Source organism: Triturus cristatus, chromosome 8, assembly GCF_964204655.1.
Source record: "Triturus cristatus chromosome 8, aTriCri1.1, whole genome shotgun sequence".
Taxonomy (NCBI): domain Eukaryota; kingdom Metazoa; phylum Chordata; class Amphibia; order Caudata; family Salamandridae; genus Triturus; species Triturus cristatus.
In genome coordinates, this window is record NC_140591.1 from 1493519470 (window position 1) to 1493541808 (window position 22339).

At 37.6% G+C, this 22339-nt stretch overlaps 1 long non-coding RNA gene across 1 annotated transcript in view; it reads left to right on the forward strand.

The window, feature by feature from the left end:
- Nucleotides 1-22339, forward strand: part of LOC146806005 (uncharacterized) — a 699435-nt gene that overhangs the window by 17840 nt on the left and 659256 nt on the right. Inside the window, exon 2 of the long non-coding RNA XR_014967535.1 lies at nt 1104-1190. This is a non-coding gene — a long non-coding RNA (uncharacterized LOC146806005). The remainder of the gene's footprint in view (nt 1-1103; nt 1191-22339) is intronic.

The following is a 22339-nucleotide window of genomic DNA, read 5'->3' on the forward strand; positions in this document are numbered from 1 at the left end:
AGCCTTAATTCTTATTCCGTGATCCACAGGCAAGTAAATACTTGGCCCTTTTTGCAACCATAATTGCTGCTGCTGGTCTCCCCTGTTTGCCCTTGCTGGTTATATCGCTTTGATGCCTTATTGGTTTTATGCCCTTTAAAAATTAAAATGTGAAATTCTAATTCAAACCATTCTCCCAATGAGTTTCACTAGTAATGAGTGGGACGTCACATCTCAAGACATACCTTCATTTTCTGAATACACTTCCAGGAAGACAAATTGGTTATCGGCCTACACATTATTTGTTGTATCAGTGGTCAATGATGGAGTATGGCGCAAGTGGTAAGTTTTTTAGGGCAGGATAGTCTTTTATGACATATTTTCAATTATCTGCTAAAATCCTAGCATAAGAAAAACTACGGAAACAGCGTTTGCATGGCATTCGCTACAATGCATGAGATTACAACGAGGTCCTTACAACGACCGTGTTGTTACAACGCAAGCCATTACATCGCAAGTAATTTCTATGACTTGCTGTAGCGGGCGCGCTAAACTAAGGAATAGTATAATTTACTATTCCAACACCTTCCCTACTGTTGCACACCGTAGAGTTGAGGAATAGTAAATTATACTGTTCCTAAGTCCAGCGCGCCTCCTACAGCAAGTTGTAGAAACAACTTGCGTTGTAATGGTTTACATTGTAAGAACATGGTCATTGTAATGACCGCATTGCAATCACATGCATTGTAGTGCATGCGATGTAACATCGCATATTCAAATAAACTAAAGCTGAAATTTGCACTCCCCTTTAAATATTGTCGCTCCTTGTGTAAGTTGTTTGGACATTTGGCAGTCTGTAGAGCCTTTAATACACGAATCCTTTGTTTCGCTAATCATTACCAAACTCTCTTCTGTAAACTCTATTCATAGGTTTTTCAATAAAAGTACAACAGTGGGTAGTTTTACATTAACTTTTGACGTTATGTATAAAGAAGCTATCAGTTAGACAGGAGATGCAAGAGATGTGATTACTATTGCTGATCAATTTATCAATAATGAGCAAATATATTAACTGCAATATTTCTTACCTTCTTTGTGTCTATTTCTATTTTATTTTTTTGTAGACTTTGTTGACTCCCGTCCACAGGTAAAAAGAAGTGACAAATGTACTGCTCATATATGCTGTTACTTTATGAAGTGGTCTCTGACTTGTTTTGTTGCATGTGAATTCCAATACCAGTGCTTTGGATGAACTAACTGTTATTTTAGAAGAGACAGACTCAGAAATGTCTGCACCAAGGCACCTGTCTCTAACATTAAATCAAATTCATTTAACAGATCTAAAATGTTATATTGATATTTCAGTGAACAGGAAGGAAGGCACATGAAGCAGAGGAACTAAATGGAGAGGGACGTTAAATTACAAAAAATCAACAAATCATTTGTATAATCAAACTGAGGGCCTCATTTACAAAAACTGACACAGCACTCCACGCAATCCATTTTACTGCACCGAGCTGCGCATTTTAAATTACAGGGATGCATCGTATTAACAAAAATGTCCGTGTGCTTTTCCCTGTGGTAGTGCACAGTTGGCTGCCATTCGCCAGAGCAGGCAACCTTGCGTCATGTTGCAAGGGTGCTGCATTGTGGTGATGACTGCTTTTGTGCAGAAAGGGACACCTTACTGCACAAAAAACAATAATTGGTTACATTTTCCTCTTTCACAGCATGGAAAGAAAGAAGAAAAATGAGGAAAGATCAACAATTTAAAATGAATACAAAATTGATGCATTATTATAAATATAACAAACTATAAACATAAAATATTTTTACAATAGTGAAAAAATATTTTAAAAATATATACAAATTATAACAAACAAATTAATTTGGAGGTGATCTAATTAAGGTGATCAGGTTGTTGATAGTAAATAGGTTATATCTAAAACATATCGATTTTAAAAAATTTATGCCGAGCTTTTACCAGGACTTTGTTGGGGCAGATATATAATACATGGGCTATATCTTGAACTCCTCCTCTACAGAGCTCGCATAATCCTGTCTTTTCAATTGTATCGCTCCAATATTTTGTGTAGACATTTATTGGTAAGATCCTTAAATAAAGCATAATGATACAGTCTTGGATGATGTGTTGTAGGCTGTATCTCAAATATTCTAGAGTAACTGTGAAAGATCTATAGTGCGCTAACTGGGAACATTGTGCACTGGCTAGGCCTAAACTTAGTCGCGGAGTCATGTTTTTAAAAAATAACTGCAAATGTGCAGGTGACAAAAACTGCAAGTGTTATAGAGCATTGAAAAAGCTCTAAACCTGTTGTGAGATTTTCTTGTTTTACCTTGAAAGTTTTGTGCTTTAAGAGGGCTCTCAAAGAGCTTTCTTCTGCATGCAATAGGTTATATGCCCATCTAATTGGTTGGTCAAGAGTCTTGAGTAGGCACTAGTTATCAAGAGTTCTAGACATAGTGCTTGAACTGGAGTAGCTTGAATCATTGCATTTATTTTGCAGAGTCATTTCCCTTCATTCATGTTCAAGATATGCCATTTGTTTATGTTCTAGTGCATATGACATGGTGGGGGGAATTTTAGCATGATGATTTTGGGATTGAAGTTATTTATTTTTAAAAAGCTGTGTGGTACATTGCTTTGGAATTAGGAAAACAAGAGAGGCAAGTAAACATCCCTGCTTCAGGCTTTTCAAAGTGGGTATCTTATGGATCAGTCCCTAGACCCCTCATCTGAACTCTACACCAAGTTGATGAAAATAGGGTGACAATTCGCCATTAGAGAGCTTCCGGAATCCCCATTTTCATTCATTTCTACCACACAACCAGATACATACACTCAGTCATGCAGATGCACAAATGGACACAGACATACATAACCTCAGACACATGCAATTACACTCCCACACACTATCACACTTGTCCTATCCCGAAAATACAACCACACACTTTCAGACACACATACACAGGCATGGACATGGTTGCATGTCTATAAACATTTATTTGCATTCATACACATACATACAAACAAATATTCACTACCACAAACAACATACTTAATTATTTTCTTTTACCAAAATATTGTGGTTCTAAAAAGGAAAGCTTTGTGTGGTGCAAACGTGACACAAGTCCCTGGTAAATTTGCCCACTGCGCGACTACGCAAATTCCGCCTATTCTGTAGCACACAATGAAAGAGAAAAAAGCCTCTTAGGATTCTTTTTGTGCAGGAAGATGTCCCTTCCTGCACAAAAACAATACTAACTACAACACAAGCATCCTTGCACCATGGCACAAGGTTGTCTGTGATGGTGCAAGGTTGCCTAAATAAAGCTAGTCAATGGAAAGACAGGGATGTGTTGTTTGGCCATAAATATGACACATCCCTGCTGTTTCCCTTTGGCATGGGGCAGCAAGGTGACTTTCTGCACTGCATTAGAATTTCGTAAATATGCCCCTAAGTACTTATTGTAAAATACATTAAGTAAAAAAAAAAAGTTTAAGAATACATTTAAGCAAATTGAATTCTAGAAAGTGAATGCAAAACCTACCACATGCATGACAGAGAGTTTGTAACACACAGGGGACTGCACACAGGGACTGCCCATCGGGCAGACTCTATGGCCAAACCCAGGTTGCATATAGTGAAGGTTGTGTGCAGCATGGGATTGGCATTACATACGGAAATAAAAGTAATGTAAAAAAAAGGCTACAAAATCTTAGAAAATAGCAATGGTTAAAGTGACGTTATAGTTAGGTATGGTAATAATATTTGACTTTGCATTAAAAAAAACTGAGAAATTCAGTGAAAAAAACCCAAAGGTTAAAGGGGCGTTATAGTTAGGAGTACATGTAAATTAGCTTTATATTTTAAGCTTATTTTAGAAACCAATGACATTCACTGAAAAACCTAAAGGTTAAAGAAACGTTATAGTTATCTGCACATGTAAAGTATAGTTAAACATTAAGGGGTCGATTCTGATGTTGTTTGTAAGGGCTACGCATCTGATTCATGTATGTCAAATCCAATCTGGAGCACTTGTTTCGGACCGATTTATACGCACTTCCCAATGACCGAGTACAATGCCTGGAAAACCATTTGGGCTGTCCAAATCGATTCTGAAAGGCATTTGTATAGGTCAAGCCTTTCAGATCCGATTCATATAGCTCAATGGGTTTGTTTCCGAGCGAGCGAGTATGGTAACCGATTTGGACAGCCGTTCCGAATCGTTTCTCCAGAACTAATCTTCTCCCCTTTTCACATGGGCCTCCAAATCAGGCCCATGGGGTACCCAAGGAACCCCCCTTTCAAGCCATGCACAGTGTGGCAGGCACCACAGGGTGCCTGTCACAGGGTGCAAGGATTTCCCCAACCTCCCCATTCTTCAATGGGAGCCTTTGTTCTCGTTCTGAACACAGGCTCCCATTGAGTTCCAAGGGAATCTGACAGAACCGAGTCTGTCACTATACGGACACACCGAAATCGGTCGCTCGGACTCATGGAGCATGATTTGTTTGTAAATCTCTCCAGATCTGAGTCATTTGGAGGGCATTACTAACAACATTGGAATTGGGCCCTTAATGTTGAAAAACCCAAAGAAATTCATTGAAAAATCCTAAAGTTAAAGAGACAATTAAGTGTCACATTTCTCCGAAATAATTATGTTGTAAACATGAAAAAATCTGAAATTTACCATTTATAGTTCTCTGTGATAACTATAAATTGTTCTCCCACCATGCACTGCCATAAAAAAATAGTGTTCAGTAAAAAGACCAAAAAAAGAAAATCGGGGTGAGAGAAAAGAAAAGGGCCGAAAAAAGGGCACATTTCCAGTGTTTGAGTGGGGTGTCCATCTAAAGTACAGGACATGAGGAGCCTCTCACTTTTAGGAGCCCTCAAGGTTCAAGATGAGGAGATCATTGGAGGGATTAGTAGGTACTGGGAGAGGAGAGACAACCCTGTGTTTGTATGGAGCATCCAGAATGCTTATTTGAGAAACCACTGGATAGAGTACGAACCATTGTGTGGAGGGATCTTTTAAACAGAATGTTCATATGGAGCACTCAATCCTGGGTGTCGAAGAACACTTCACTCTGGACATGAATAGACCACAGGATGAAGTGATAAGCCAAAACCCAATTGATATATATCTATTGATTAGGAGAAAGGCGTTTTTATGGTTTAGTGGTTGGTGAGCATATTGGGTGGCTAGGGTATGTTTAGGGTCAAGGATAGGTGGGACTTGTTGGGTGACAAGGGTTTATTTTAGGGTTTAGGGTAGGTAAGAGTATTTGGGTGGCAAGGATAGTCTTAGGGTTTAGGGAGGGTAGGTGGATTTAGGTTGCAAGGTATTTTTAAGGCTTAGGGTAAGTAAAGGTATTTGAGTGACAAGGGGATTTCTAGCATTTAGAGTGGGTAGCATGTTTGGGTAGTTAGGGTATTTTTAGGGTGGGTAAGGATATTTTGCATGGCAAAAACATTTAAAGTATTTATGGTGGGTAAGGGTGTTTGAGTGCCAAGGTTATTTTTTGGGTTTAGGGAGGGTGTGGGTATATGGGTGGCAAGAGTTTGTTTGGGGTTTAGGGTGCATGAGAGTATTTGAGTAGCAAAGGTATCCTTAGGGTTCTATGGTGAGGGTTTAGGGTGAGTAGGGTTAAGGGTTGAAGACGATAAGGTAATATATACATATATATATATGGAAAGAAGATTTCCCGATTTCACCAGCTCCACTCCTCTCGGGTTTGGTGCGAGTTCTGTGTATCGGGTCCCGGTATTAAATATTCAGAAAATCCACAGTAATTACACATAAAGGAAAACCTCGCACTCCAGGGTTCGTGTTTCAAAGTGATTTAGTTAATGGTGACGTGTTTCGAGCAGACGCTCTTCTTCACAACGAAATCCCAAAGTATCAGAGCCACAGCGGCCCAACACGAGTGCACAGACTCCAGTAACAAAGGTATAAATGGGTTCTTTATTCAAACATCAAGGTCCAAATGACGCATTTCAGCTGCCAGACTGCGGCCTTGATCACATGGCACGCTGATAACAAGTGGGTGACATATATATTGGTGCAGTAGTATTTTCACTATGTTCATACAATGAATGGGTATTTTGCATAATTTTGCCAACATTACATTATGCCCTGCTTTACTGCTTTACTGCATGCAGTAAGTCAAATGAATATGACTCAACTTACTCTACAGACATGATAGACAGACTCAATAACATCCATATCAGCCAATATTGCAAGAAGAAGGATAATAAAATAAACTAGATAGTGATTTATCAACCTCCTAAAAAGTGAGAGATACAAATATGCAAATCGGTATAGTAATGGCAATATCCAGTAAAAAGAAAGGCCACAGTGGTGAATAAAGGAAAACCATACTAAATACACCGGGCCCCAATAGACCATAGAGGGTAGAAAGACTGCAGTCCAAACCCCGTGGGATGCTGAGGTGGAAGGCACTAATGGCTATTGTGACTGTGACTCTTTGGTCTATGCCGAATTGCAAGGTCATGATGAGCTGGGATAGAACTCATGGAGAGCTGCGGACGGGGGAGTCAAGAAGCATCTGAGGGTAAGTTAAATAGATCAATGGCACAAATGCATGGGGATAAAATCCGCTGGCAGCCAAAGAAACAGAGTTCTTTGATATTTGTCAAGCCTGCGTGTGAAAAATTGGAAAAAGTGCTGTGGTGGGATAGCAAACAATACTGCTGAGTTAAAGTGCACTTATTTAAAAATGTGAAAGTTGCGGGAAGTGAAATAGAGAAAGTGATGCAATGTGTAAATATTGTTAAAATAGATCAGTATCCAGAATGCCATAATAAAGATGACTCCACTGAAGTACATTAAGTGTGCAGAATCATAAAAGTGAATACTGTATTAAGAACTACCAAACCAGTTTGGCGAAATGTGGCCAGACGAAAGATTGAAAAGACCAAGAAGAGTAGCACTTAGTCACACCTCTCGCCGGAAGGTGGAGAGTGTTCACGTGGGATTGAACTGCAGTGGTCACATGAAGTGTATCAGAAGCCAAGTGGTACCACTGGGCCTATACATACGCATAGAGAACAGCTTAGTTGTGAGATAACCCAATGCATAGAGAATCACAAGTGGTGTGATAGATACCACATGACGTACTCTGACCCTAGTGCGGGCACTAGGCCTACTCAGAGAATATACAGACTAAGTTACACAAATGCAGCATCTGAACGTATTGGGTCAAGGCCGGTCAATCTATTGACATAAACTACAATGTGACATAATTAAATGTAGTAGGAACAACGCAATTAGATGTACTGAGGTTACTAATGTTAAAATGAGACAGAAAATTGTGTAAATCATCACATGTATTGAGGTCAGCAGGTGCCTTGGTGTTGAATTCTAGGATATATCTGGTTTCAATTTGGCAGAGTAGTTTCTCACGGTTACCATCCCGTCTTAAGGTGAGTATGCAATCAATAACACAGTATTGGAGGTGGTCAAGGTTGCTATTGTGCACCTCCTTTAAAGGCCTAGCTAGTGGGTAGGCAGGATCATTGTTAACAACAGCCCTTGGATGTTGAAGGATGCAGAAATGTACTTCCAACTTAGTGCTGCCAATGTAACGTAAGCAACATTTGCATTCGAGTACGTAGACTGCATATTTGGTTGTCCTTGTGAGTCTGTGTTTGATAGTCAGTGGTTCTCTTCTGAAGGTGGAATCTAACTGAGTAATGCGTATTCCAAATATGCACGCCCTGTAGCTGTTGCATTTGAAGAAACCCTTTACATCAGACAGCCAATTGGATTTTGTGATGACTTCAGGGCTATTCCTCACCAAGGCGTCTTGAATGGAGAAAGCACACCTATAAGTGATGTCAGGATGTTGAGCAACCAGAGGGCCCAGCGTTGGGTCACATTTAATAATCCTCCAATGCTTGTTAATCATGGATTGAATGGGACGTTCCTCTGTGTTGTATGTGATTATGAGCCTAGTACTGACTGTGCTGGACTGCCTGTCTCATCACTTGAATCAGGGTTAATATCAAGTGTGTTCCTCCCTGTGAGGAATTCTTCACTGGGTATGGAGTTAGCCCTGTTGGTGGCTGTCATGAGATTATGTTTGGAGTACCCACATGCCCTGAATCTGTGATAAGCCTCATTCTGACAGACTGCTAAATCCTCAGCAGAGCTGCATATTCTGTGTAGACGAAGCATTTCACCATAAGGAATGCTCGCAATCAGATGTCTAGGATGAAAGTTGGATACATGCAAGGTAGAGTTGCCTGCAGTGGGTTTCCTGTGTAGCTTAGAGTGTAGTGTGCCATTAGAGATTTATTGCATAATGTCAAGGAACTCAACAGAGATGTTACTTATGTTGGCATTGAACTCTAGATTAAGATTGTTGGCATTAATCTCAGTGATGAAGGCCCTGGCACTATCCGCATCCCTCTCCAGATTAGAAAAACATCGTTGATGTATCTGAGCCAAGTGACAAAGTTGTTGTTCCCTAAATCAGAGTGACCATCCATGAGAGCCCGCTCCTCCAACCAACCCACATGAAAACATGCGTAGTGGGTGAAAAGCAGGCCCATATATATATATATGTATATATATATATATTCAATGAAAAAACCAAAGGTTTCACACATGTTATAGTTAGCTGGACATTTCACTCGTAAAAAACCAATGAAATTCCCCCGTTATAGTTAGTTCAGCTAACTATAACTCGCGCGCCCGCAATGCACTGCTGATGACGTCACATATTACATCACTCATGACATGGTCAGTGACATCACTCATGACATCACTGATGACATCTCAAATGACATCACTGATGACATCACTGATGACATCATCCAGAGAATGTGTGTTTTTCTGAAAATTACATATGTTTTATATATGTATATCTCAAGTTCGATGGAAGAATAAATGGGTATATAAGTGTCTAAATGGATGAATTGTTTTTGAAAAATTGATTCTATAACTGACGGATTAAGTGTATCTTAGTGAATACATGGCTTAGTGAGTAATGTTTAAATATGTAAATATCTGTATCAGTCTCTCACTTTGTGTATAAGTGGCTGCATGGGTTGGTGAGTAGCTACATGAGTGTCTATATAGGTTATTAGTTGGTTTTTTGAGTATCAGTGTCTGATGTCTGTATGGTTCGGTGGGGGGTATTACGTAGTGCATAGGTGCATGAATGAATGACTCACTCTTTGTATGTGTTGAAGACAGCATGTGTGCAGGACTGTATGGGTGGATGAGTGTGTGTATGGGTGTGTTAGTGAGTGAATGACTGTCTCAATAGTGTCTCTATGAGTAACTACATATGTTTTAAACTAGTATATGTCACTATTGGTGTATATAAGCGAGTATATGTGAGAGTAAGAGATTGGAAGAGTTCCTGTATGAATAAGTATGTGTTTCTATAAGTGATTGTTTAAAAGACTAAGTATGTGTAAGTTTCTGTAGAAGTAAGTGTGGCGGTGTGTGTATAACTGTATATGCAAGTAAATATATGTTTGATTCTTTATTAGCATGAGTGACTATGTGTGTGAGTACCTCTATGGATGAGTGGCATTGTGTAACAGGATGTATACGTGTATGAGTACATATGATGAGTGAGTACATGTATGAGTGACTGTATAGGACTGTTGGTGAATGAGTGGATGTGTATTTGGATCTTAGAATTACTGTATAGGTTGTTGTAACTGGTATTGGTATGTCCATTGTTTTTAAAATTTTAATTTCTATTTTTGAATGTGTGTATCAAAGGTTATATTAGGGGAAGAGGAGGTCTGCCACTCTATCACAAGGATGATGTCATCAGTGATGTCATCAGTGATGTCATTTGAGATGTCATCAGTGATGTAATGAGTGATGTCACTGACCATGTCATGAGTGATGTAATATGTGACGTCATCAGCAGTGCATTGCGGGCGCGCGAGTTATAGTTAGCTGAACTAACTATAACGGGGGAATTTCATTGTTTTTTTACGAGTGAAATGTCCAGCTAACTATAACATGTGTGAAACCTTTGGTTTTTTCATTGAATTTCTAAGGTTTTTTAAATGCTAATTCCTAACTATAACGTGTGTGAAACCCATGGTTTTTTCAGTGAATTTGCAAGGTTTTTTAAATGCTAATTCCTAACTATAACGTGTGTGAAACCCATGGTTTTTTTCAGTGAATTTGCAAGGTTTTTTAAATGCTATTTTTTTTTTTTTCTTCTATTTTTTTAAACATATTTTTATTTTAATTTTCTATCCTTTTATAAAGACTATGGTTACATTTTTAAAATTCTTTAATATGTTTTTTTTAATATATTTTTTAAATTAAACATGTAAAATTTATTTGCAGTACATTTTTTCCTTTTTTTAATTTTTTTTTTAGTACGCGTACCGTAAGCTTACGGTAAGCGTACGGTTTACGCAACGTCCGCAATTTATCTACGCTGTTTGCGTATATTTACGCAATTTGCGTAGCCGCGCGTACTCTGCGTGGGACGTGTACGCGTGTACGCTACACGCGCACGTTACGCGGAAGTGTCGGGGAGTGACTGTTAAGCGCATGCGCGCAAGCGCGTGTCTTTTTAACGCGCATGCGTACTTTTGCCGTAAGCGTACCGTAAGCGTACCGTAAGCATACGGTAGGTCATGTGAACATGAAACACAACTTTTGATTGGTTGAAACTACTTTCAGTTCTAGAACTCTCCTACACCACACCCATTCCCCTCATTTCTGCTTGTGATCCCTTAGGAGAAGGAGCTGGGTTGTCTTTGTGATACGATGGCAGAACAGCAGAGCCCTTCTGAGAGTGAGGCTAGCACTAGCAGCACTACCTTGAGGCAGAGAGCGAGGAAACAAAAGACCTCTTATGTATGGGATTATTTTACTTTTCCTGAAGGCCAGCAAAAGGTAAATGCACCCTTAGTAACTTGTAAGCTGTGTAAGCGTGTACTTTCAAGAGGTGTAAGCGTGTACTTTCAAGAGGTAATCCTGACAGGAAGTATTCCTTTGGGAATCATACCATGATGAGGCACCTCAAGGATGTACACAGAAGGACACATGCTCGACTTACTGGAGGTAACCCTTCAGTAAGTCAACCAAGCACATCCACAGCAGCTCAGCCTGGACCATCATCTGCAGTGCCGAGTCCTTCTTCTGCAGGTCAGGTGAGCCCTTCATCTGTGGGGGGAGCATCTCCTTTTTCTGGCCCTCTGGAAATTAACCCTCGGTTTGCGAGGGTTGAAGTACGGTGCGCCCATTGTCATGATCTAATTACTTATAGGGAGACCAGTGTTTCCCTGGTGAACAGTAAAATAGATCAGCACACTTGTCGTACCGTCTAATATTCCCAATCTTTCTTTCCTCTGTCCCTGGATGAACACAACGGCTCTTTTAAGAGCCAACCTTATCTTTCATCTTTTTTTTATATATGTTTTTAAAAACTTTTTTTATTTTTTTTTTTACCGTACGCGTACGGTGCGCGTAATTTTTTTTTTTTTTTTTAAAAACACTAAAAATCAATTTTCACATTACAAGGTCCTTGAGAGACTACAATTATTATTATTGACTTACCATACCCACTCAAAAAAATATTTATTCATTTGTTTTTTAAAAAAATTGCTTTAAAAATGGTTCTAGTTTTCGAAAATTTTCTATATCAATCTGAAAAAAAAGAAAAAAGTATTAATATTTTTAAAACATTTTAGAATAGAGTACACATATTTACATATTTATCAAAATATATTTTTGCCTTATTTTTGCTGTTGTCAGAATATATTGCATTTCACTATAAATTGTGAAAGCAATTGCATTCATCATTTAACAGCGGGCAAAAAAAAAATAACAATCTCAAAGATTGTATTAAAAAAGCCCAGAATCTCTTTTTACTTAAACTTAACATTATAGAAATGCATAATATTCTAAAAAAATATCATCTAATATCAATACTTATTTCTTTAAAATACCGTCTGATATTTTTGTTTCAGAAGTATAATCACAATATTATATCTCAAATAACTCCACAATACATCTGGTTCCATTTTCTTTAGGCCAAATAGTAATTTTAAAATTCTTTTTTGATTAAATTTCCAATGGTAATCCAATAAAATTCTAAAGTTTAATTTGTACAGATCTCACCGATTCTCTGTAACATATTGGTTCCCGAAAGATTTATTAATAATTTATTAAGTCCACAATAGAATTGGTTACCTTTCCACATGGCCAAATAGTAATTTAAAAAATCTTTTTTGTAAAAATTTCCAATGGCACTCCAATAACATTCCAAAATTTAAATTGTGCAGATGTTACCGATTTTCTCTAAATTTTTGGTTTTCAAAAGTTTCATTAAAAATTAAAAAAGTCCACATTACAATTGGTTATCTTTCCATTAGGCCAAATGATAATTTAAAAAATCTTTATTTTTGAAAATTCCAATGGTAATCCAATAAAATGGTAAAAATTTTTGTCCAGATCTTGCCAAGTCTCTCTAAAATTTAGGTTTCAGGAAGATTAGATAGGAATTTGCTAAATCAAAAGGCAAACGTTGCTTAAAAACCAATTGGGAATCATTACACAGTGTCCAGCCTTTTTCACATTTAAGATAAACTGTGTAATGTCCAGAAGTAACAGTAGGTCCTTCATGGAAAATTATTGCAACAGTTACAAAAGTTTTTCCTGAAATTGATAATTGCTGTCCTGTAAACTTCTTTATTAAAGTATCCAATTTTGAACCATCAGCTCTACATCGTTGCATCATTAAAATTACATACTGTCCGTATTCCTTTAAAATTAACGTTGAAAACATGTCAGATTGACACTCACCGCATTGCATGCTATGATTAGCATCTTTAACTAATTTAGCAAAAGTGACTGTTTTACTCTCTGGCAATGTCAAAAAAATAAACCTTTCATTATCAACATTAGAGCCACATATATTATAACAGTTTTCACAACTATGTTCCCATTTATAAGAGAGACCAAATAAATTATCAATTGCAACTTCTTCTTCTTCCAGAACCTGAAGAAAAAACATCAAAAATTCGTGTGCATCTTGCTGTTCATTTTGAGAAAACTGTGTTCGTCCTGAACATACATCTAAAAGTTTTCTAATTTCAGTAGCACTTTCTATTTGAGTTTTATCATTACTCAGCTTTTGAAAAAGGAGACTCAGCTCAGAACAGAATCTTTTTCCCTGATTTACTATTATCTGCTCTTGCAAACTTTCTAGATAAAATGCAACATTCAGCACTACATTAGCGTAGCAGTTGACACCAGAGCTATTTTCAAAATGACATCCTACAACCTGTTCTTCTTTTTCCTTACTCTTTTTGCTTGCAATTACATCACTCCTCTTTTTTTTCCTCCTCTCTACATCTTCATTACAGATATTCTCATTTCTCCTTTTACGAGAAACTACACGTTTCTCCAACACAGAATACTGACCTAAATGAGGAGCATAGCTTCTTCTTAATCTATTATACTCCTTTACACAATTTGTATCAGCACTAACTTTTGAGTCATCAAAGTCTATCATGAATAAACCTGATAATGTTTTCACTCGTGACAAAGCAACATATGCCATACCTTCTTTGAACACAGTTGAACCAATGTTCACAAATGCACAATCTACAGTCAATCCTTGAGACTTGTGAATAGTTACAGCATATGCTAGCGAAAACGGAAACTGCTTCCTACGTACATATAAGTCTTTCACAAGCATGAAACGAACTGTACAACGACAAATGTCTTTAACTTCTTCTATCTGATCAAATTTTATTTTTAAACATTCAATTCCATCTTTTTTTCTGATAATTAATAAAACCCACAACTCTTCCCATAGCTCCATTAACTAAACCTTTTTCAACATCCAAATTTCTCCTTAAAAATACTCTACAGTTCATGCAAACATATAGATTTTTTTCTAATCCAGCTGTTTTGGAAATGTTCTTCTCTAGTGAATCTAATTTATTTTTCAGTGTGCCTGTTACTGTGACAGTAATTCTTCCATCCTCAATTTTGTCCACTGCTTCCAATTTCCTGATCTCTTCCTTTTCCAATTTCAAAAGCTCCTCATTGAATATTGAGCATTCACGTAGAGTTGGCATTAAGCAGATGACACTTTTGTTTTCTGCAATGTTCTTGTATATCTTCTCTGCAACTATTTCTTCCTTTGGAAATAAATTATGTAGCAACCGACTCTGTAATGCTTTTTTGCCAACTTCTGTGAGTAGTCCAATTCTGATATCTTTCAGAATACTTCCATATTCTTCATCGCTTGCTTGCCTCATATTAGTAGTAAGTTCCTTGTACTCAAAGAAGGACCAAATATTTGTATTTCCGATGCTTCCCAATGACTTCTTCGTGTCTTCATGTGTGACAGTATGAAACACTGGTTGTCCTTTAACTGGAGTAAGTTGCAAAAGATCTCCAAAAACTATGACGTGTTTTCCACCAAATAACATGTCATAGTCTGTCTTCAAAATTTGCTGCATTCTTAAATGCACAAAGGCAAGCATTAAGTTTGAAACCATGCTCACCTCATCAATAATGAGAACTTGCATCTTCTTCAATACTCTTGAAACTTCCAAGGATGCTTCTCCAGTTAGCTTGTTGTATTGTATTTTGTTCTCATGCTCCACTGGTAACATTAGCAAACGATGTAAAGTGATTCCTTTTATGTTATATGCTGCTAACCCAGTTGGAGCAGTAACCACACAAGACAAAGTAGAATCCGTTTTTTGCTGTAGGTAGCTTCTGATGACTTTAATTAGGAAACTTTTTCCAGTTCCAGCTTGTCCGCTTACATACATCCTGATTGGATAAAATGATGTGCATGAGCACTCTTTTTTTCATGTAGAAATCCGTGATCAATTTTTTTTCTGATCTCTTCATAAATTTGTTGCTGCTCTTCATTCAGTTGTCTTTCCAAATTTTGTAAGTCTATAAATTCTTCTTGAGCTTGATTCATAGCCGTTTCCACTTCATTCATGGCTATTGATGCTTCATTTTCAACGATTGGTTGTCCTAGGGGATCTTGACTGAGTGTTTCTGAACTTTGGCTGTCCTGAGAACTGTCTCTAGCTATTTCTGCTGCAATTGTAGTATCCTGCTCAATTTCTTCATTTAACATTTGCTGTCTTTGCAAGCATTAAAAGAATCTTCATAGCTTTGAAATTCTCCCAGTAGTTCATCCTCTGTACGCCATGGTTTAAACAACTGTAAAAGAGCCAAGTAGTAAAATTCCTTCTTGTCAGTAGTGTCGCAACTCAGCTTCCTGTGATTTATCAAACTTCCTTTTGTTTGCTTCACCAAACATCCTTCCTCACCAATGACTTTATATTTTCCATTGTTGATGTCTTCTGCGGCTTTCCGTGAATAAATGTAGTTCTGCAGCACTTCATAGAGACACATGTTCTCCAGATGTTGACTTCTCTTGGGATAATATGTGTCCAACATGTTTGATTTCAAAATATCTGTACTTTCTGGGTCATTCTTGGCCAAATATTCAATTTCTCCAACAGATTTTAGTACCCGATTTCTCATTGCTGCAAGGCCTAAACTTGCCCAAATTATTCTTCTTGATTTCGAGTAGAGACTTGCAGAAGATAACCTATCTGAACATTCGTAGGATCCAATTTCTCGATGCGATAACATCTTCAAACTGAAACTGTACAGCTTCTTACTGACAGTCTTCTCGTGAGAAATCTCTTCCCACATTTCCTTCAATTCTGTTTTTTCTGATTTCGTAATGTAAGACGTTACATATCGAGCAACAGCAATGGAATTGTCAGCTACATACTGTATATCCATGTTAGCGTTCCACATGGATAAAATGACTAGGTTGTAGTCATTTATATTTTTTGATTCTTCTTTTCTTTTTAGGTTGTAGGTATTCTTAGGTGATTTTCTTGTGATAGTATGTCTCACAGCTGACATAAAACTGTTTACTCTTCCATTTGAAAGAACAGGTCTAGGAAATCCAAATCGACATTTAGTGTAGTATTTATCTTTGCTCTTGTATTTCCGTCGACAGTATTTTCCACACCGATGACTTTGGAAACGTAAAACTTGCTCCTTAAACTTTTTCTCTTCTGTGCTTTTTGGTATAGCACATGTTGCATATACTTCAATGTAAGATAACACTGCTTCATCAGTATCTGTTCCAAACTTTGGGGCATCCTTGATCCACAACAGCATATGAATATGAGGAGCACCTCTTGCCTGGTACTCTTTTCTCCAAAAGAAATCTACTACTTCTCCAAGAGGTGGATTTTTTTTATTGCAGATGAAGGACATCATAGCCTCAAATCTATGATTGAAATATCTGCAAACATTAACCGGATCCAATGAGCACAGTTCTCCTGCTGTCTTGTATTCGATGTTTTTAATGTTTGAATTTGCCTCTCGTAGAAAATCCAGTAAATCATCCCAAGCGTACTCAGCACAGCTTAGGGTAACGAACCATGTTGGTGTTCCTAAATTCCGTAACATGCATTTTAATTCACCATGGCGTCGGTACCAATATTCATTTGTCCCACGCTGACAAGCCATCAAATTGATCAGTTGTGTTTCCAAATGATCATCTCGGTGCTGCACTTTCTCCATAAAATCCTTAGCAGACACATTTTGTAAATGTACTCCACTTTTTAAAATGTGATTTACTGCATAAGACAGTGCAGACAAATCGCTTTCAAATAAAAGATGGAACAAATAAGGAATACTTTGTCGAAATCTGGGATCTTCAGCATATAGTCTTGTAGTCCGATACTCAGAAGCTGGAATCTGTTCCGGACGTTCATCGTATCGTCCTCCTTTTCCTTTAGGAAACAGCTGGGGAAAACATCGAGCTTCCAAGCTCTCCTCCCATACACTCACGGGAGTTCCTTTTGCTTTCTTCATCTGAAAGAGATCAATATTGTCTCCCATAACTTCTTTTGAATGAAGAGGATGTATGCTAAAATGTTCATAAATTTCTTCGTCCTTTGACTTGTCCACTTTTTCAATTTGTCCAGTTGGTGTTTCTGTGTCTTCTTGTAAATCTTCTTCTTCTTCTTCTTCTATATAAATTGATTCATACCATTTGTTATTCCTTTTCAAATACAAATTTGCTCTTTGTACTTTCCGCACATCTACCAGCTCCTGCCAAATCTTCTTATTCTTTGTAGGTACACCATTAACCAGAATAATTAATGGTTCAGTTTCCAAAGTATCCGCATCAATAGTTTCCATATTTTTTTTCAAATCCAAGGGCAAATACACCACTCTACCTTTTAAACCTCTCAGTAAATCTGAAGGAGGTAATTTACCAGTTTTGGGCTCCATACGTACTATGGCCTGGAACGGATGAACACATTGAATGAGTATAGACTCATATGTATTTAATTCAGAAAGTTCAGCAGGAATAGCATCCAATTCTAAATTATTATGTACAGCTCTGGTCGGCATTCTATTTTCCTCTAACTTGTTGTAACAGTATTTACAAATACGCTGATCTTCACCCAATTCAAAACAATTTTCAAGAAATATATATGTGGCAAAATCCTTCCACTTATAAGTATCTTCATTTTCACTCTTTCTGTAGAGATCAACATTCCTAGTTTATTTTCTATAATGAGTTCTGCGGCAACAAATACAAGTAAAATTTGGTCTTTCATTAGAGATTATTGCAAATTTTGTTATGTGATCATTAAATGTGTTACTTACAGAGGGTTCTACATTCTCTTCCACTTCTTCCTCATTTACTGTGTCCTTCTCTGCACTGTTTTGTTCAGGACCAAAGTAACAAAACTGAATTTCATCAACAACCTTCTCTACATCTGATACCGTTCCTCGGAACAGAGCCCTATTCAATTCATTTAACTTTATTGCTGGACTTTTGGCAAAATACAACCGTCTCACAAACTTTCTCATTTCAGTATGATGAACAGCCAGCATCCTAAAATGATGGAAAACACTATTACACACTTTTCTAGATAGACAAGCCAGAGAATGACCCTGCAAACCAGTATTCTCTCTCACTCTGCATGGATCCAGACTTTGAAGCACCTTAATCTTCTGTTTTATACTTTTTTTACTATATTCTCTTAGAAACTCACGAAATTTGTCAATAGATTCCTGACGCACAGTGCAAATACTACTACAATTCCAAGTGTACACTGGGGCTTTAGGACGTCTCCCCATAGCCTCATCCGCCATCACTTGTACCTCATCTCTTGGAACCATTATCTCCTTCTCCATTATGCAACCATTTTTCACTTCGTAAGCACGACCTCTGGTGTCAACTGCATGCAGCAAACTATTCCTTTGAAAATAGCTCTCTTCATTAAAAAAAAGGTTCACTACTTGAACTATGCATCCACTTTCCTAAAAACACTTTACAAAAGTTTGTTCTGTTTACTACTCTTTTCCTTTTGCTATGTGATTTCAGTACATTAACCATTTTGTCTAATGTACGCATCCTATTCAAAATTAAAATGAATAGTTTCCTTTTTAATTCTAATGCCTTTGCTGCAATGGCTTCAATTTCTTTTTTTCTTTTATAAAACTTAGTCTTTTGCTTATATTTCTTCACATCCTTTATCAAATTGGACATAACTCTTCTCTGAAACATTTTTCTACGTATCTCTTTAAATGCTGTTTTTCTATTTATGTAAATCTTTTCAGTTGCAGAAGGTATATTTGCATTAACTAAATTCTCAATTTTTTCCTGTCCTTTTCTTTTCAAAACATTCTTTCCAGTACAGACATTTTGTACATTTTTCCTTCTTTTGAATATATTTTTTAGAAATAGTTTTTTCTGCTTACCAGAAGATTTTTTCTTTTTCCCAACATGAGCATCTTCTACTAACTTTGGTCCTCCAGTTGTCTTCAAATATAGGTTGTTTTTGTGGGTTTTTTTAACTCTGGATTTTGTAGGCATCTTAAATTTTGTTCACTGCTCTTCAGCAATACCTGAAAAAAACTAAAAAAAAAATCCTTTATTTTATTTAAATATATTACTACATTTCTTTTCACAATAGTCACAAAACGTAATTTCTTTGCCAATTTGAAAACACACTTATTACTCTTTTTTTTGGCAAGTGATAATCACTTTTACAGACTGACACATTATAAATCCACTTTTCAGATTTTTTTAAAAGCACATGTCCAAACTGCTTTTTCAGACCACCACCATGTGTATCCTGGGTGACTGCCTACACTCCAGCAAGGGCAACCAGCCTTAGTGATGCTGAATGTATTTGCATTACAGACTGAAACCTCAAACCCCACTCGCTTGTAAATACTGTGCATGATTCTACATGGAAAGGAGCTGGGTGTGTGCTAAGAGTCTGCTTCTGCACCAAAAAATGGCTCCCCCTTTCCATCTAATGCAACTGTGAAATCACCAGAGCAATACGCAATAAATCTCTGCCTGTAATTCCTATTTGCACACAGAGTCATGTTTTCACATTAGTCACAAAACGAAATTTCTTTGCCAATTTGAAAGCACACTTACTGCTCTTTTTTTTTGGCAAGTGATAATCACTTTTACAGACTGACACATTATGAATCCACTTTTCAGATTTTTTAAAAAGCCCATGTCCAGACTGCTTTTTCAGACCACCACCATGTGTATCCTGGGTGACTGCCTACACTCCAGCAAGGGCAACCAGCCTTAGTGATGCTGAATGTATTTGCATTACAGACTGAAACCTCAAACCCCACTCACTTGTAAATACTGTGCATGATTCTACATGGAAAGCAGCTGGGTGTGTGCTAAGAGTCTGCTTCTGCACCAAAAAATCGCTCCCCCTTTTTCCTACTAATGCAACTGTGAAATCACCAGAGCAAAACGCAATAAATCTCTGGCTGTAATTCCTATTTGCACACAGAGTCATGTTTTCACATTAGTCACAAAACGAAATTTCTTTGCCAATTTGAAAGCACACTTACTGCTCTTTTTTTTTGGCAAGTGATAATCACTTTTACAGACTGACACATTATGAATCCACTTTTCAAATTTTTTAAAAAGCCCATGTCCAGACTGCTTTTTCAGACCACCACCATGTGTATCCTGGGTGACTGCCTACACTCCAGCAAGGGCAACCAGCCTTAGTGATGCTGAATGTATTTGCATTACAGACTGAAACCTCAAACCCCACTCGCTTGTAAATACTGTGCATGATTCTACATGGAAAGCAGCTGGGTGTGTGCTAAGAGTCTGCTTCTGCACCAAAAAATCGCTCCCCCTTTTTCCTACTAATGCAACTGTGAAATCACCAGAGCAAAACGCAATAAATCTCTGGCTGTAATTCCTATTTGCACACAGAGTCATGTTTTCACATTAGTCACAAAACGTAATTTCTTTGCCAATTTGAAAGCACACTTACTGCTCTTTTTTTTTGGCAAGTGATAATCACTTTTACAGACTGACACATTATGAATCCACTTTTCAGATTTTTTAAAAAGCCCATGTCCAGACTGCTTTTTCAGACCACCACCATGTGTATCCTGGGTGACTGCCTACACTCCAGCAAGGGCAACCAGCCTTAGTGATGCTGAATGTATTTGCATTACAGACTGAAACCTCAAACCCCACTCGCTTGTAAATACTGTGCATGATTATACATGGAAAGGAGCTGGGTGTGTGCTAAGAGTCTGCTTCTGCACCAAAAAATCGCTCCCCCTTTTTCCTACTAATGCAACTGTGAAATCACCAGAGCAAAACGCAATAAATCTCTGCCTGTAATTCCTATTTGCACACAGAGTCATGTTTTCACATTAGTCACAAAACGAAATTTCTTTGCCAATTTGAAAGCACACTTACTGCTCTTTTTTTTTGACAAGTGATAATCACTTTTACAGACTGACACATTATGAATCCACTTTTCAGATTTTTTAAAAATCCCATGTCCAGACTGCTTTTTCAGACCACCACCATGTGTATCCTGGGTGACTGCCTACACTCCAGCAAGGGCAACCAGCCTTAGTGATGCTGAATGTATTTGCATTACAGACTGAAACCTCAAACCCCACTCGCTTGTAAATACTGTGCATGATTATACATGGAAAGGAGCTGGGTGTGTGCTAAGAGTCTGCTTCTGCACCAAAAAATCGCTCCCCCTTTTTCCTACTAATGCAACTGTGAAATCACCAGAGCAAAACGCAATAAATCTCTGCCTGTAATTCCTATTTGCACACAGAGTCATGTTTTCACATTAGTCACAAAACGAAATTTCTTTGCCAATTTGAAAGCACACTTACTGCTCTTTTTTTTTGACAAGTGATAATCACTTTTACAGACTGACACATTATGAATCCACTTTTCAGATTTTTTAAAAAGCCCATGTCCAGACTGCTTTTTCAGACCACCACCATGTGTATCCTGGGTGACTGCCTACACTCCAGCAAGGGCAACCAGCCTTAGTGATGCTGAATGTATTTGCATTACAGACTGAAACCTTAAACCCCACTCGCTTGTAAATACTGTGCATGATTATACATGGAAAGGAGCTGGGTGTGTGCTAAGAGTCTGCTTCTGCACCAAAAAATCGCTCCCCCTTTTTCCTACTAATGCAACTGTGAAATCACCAGAGCAAAACGCAATAAATCTCTGGCTGTAATTCCTATTTGCACACAGAGTCATGTTTTCACATTAGTCACAAAACGAAATTTCTTTGCCAATTTGAAAGCACACTTACTGCTCTTTTTTTTTGACAAGTGATAATCACTTTTACAGACTGACAAATTATGAATCCACTTTTCAGATTTTTTTAAAAGCCCATGTTCAGACTGCTTTTTCAGACCACCACCATGTGTATCCTGGGTGACTGCCTACACTCCAGCAAGGGCAACCAGCCTTAGTGATGCTGAATGTATTTGCATTACAGACTGAAACCTCAAACCCCACTCGCTTGTAAATACTGTGCATGATTATACATGGAAAGGAGCTGGGTGTGTGCTAAGAGTCTGCTTCTGAACCAAAAAATCGCTCCCCCTTTTTCCTACTAATGCAAATATAAAATTACCAGAGTTGTACACAATAAATCTCTGCCTATATTTCCCAACATGTGTAACCTGGGTGACTGCCTACATTCCACCAAGGGCAACCAGCCTTAGTAATGCTGAATGTATTTGCATTACTGAGTCCAACCTCAAACCCTTAAACTATTCTTTTTTTATACCAATACACCTTAATTTATCGTGAAAACATAGTCCATATTATTTTACATGTTCCTCACATTTAAATTTCTCCCAAAACAGAAAATAATAAACACAACTTCAACAAAAAGAATTACATTTCTATTATTCATTTCTTAATTTACCATATACATCTCCTCTCAAACTCTAAACTCAC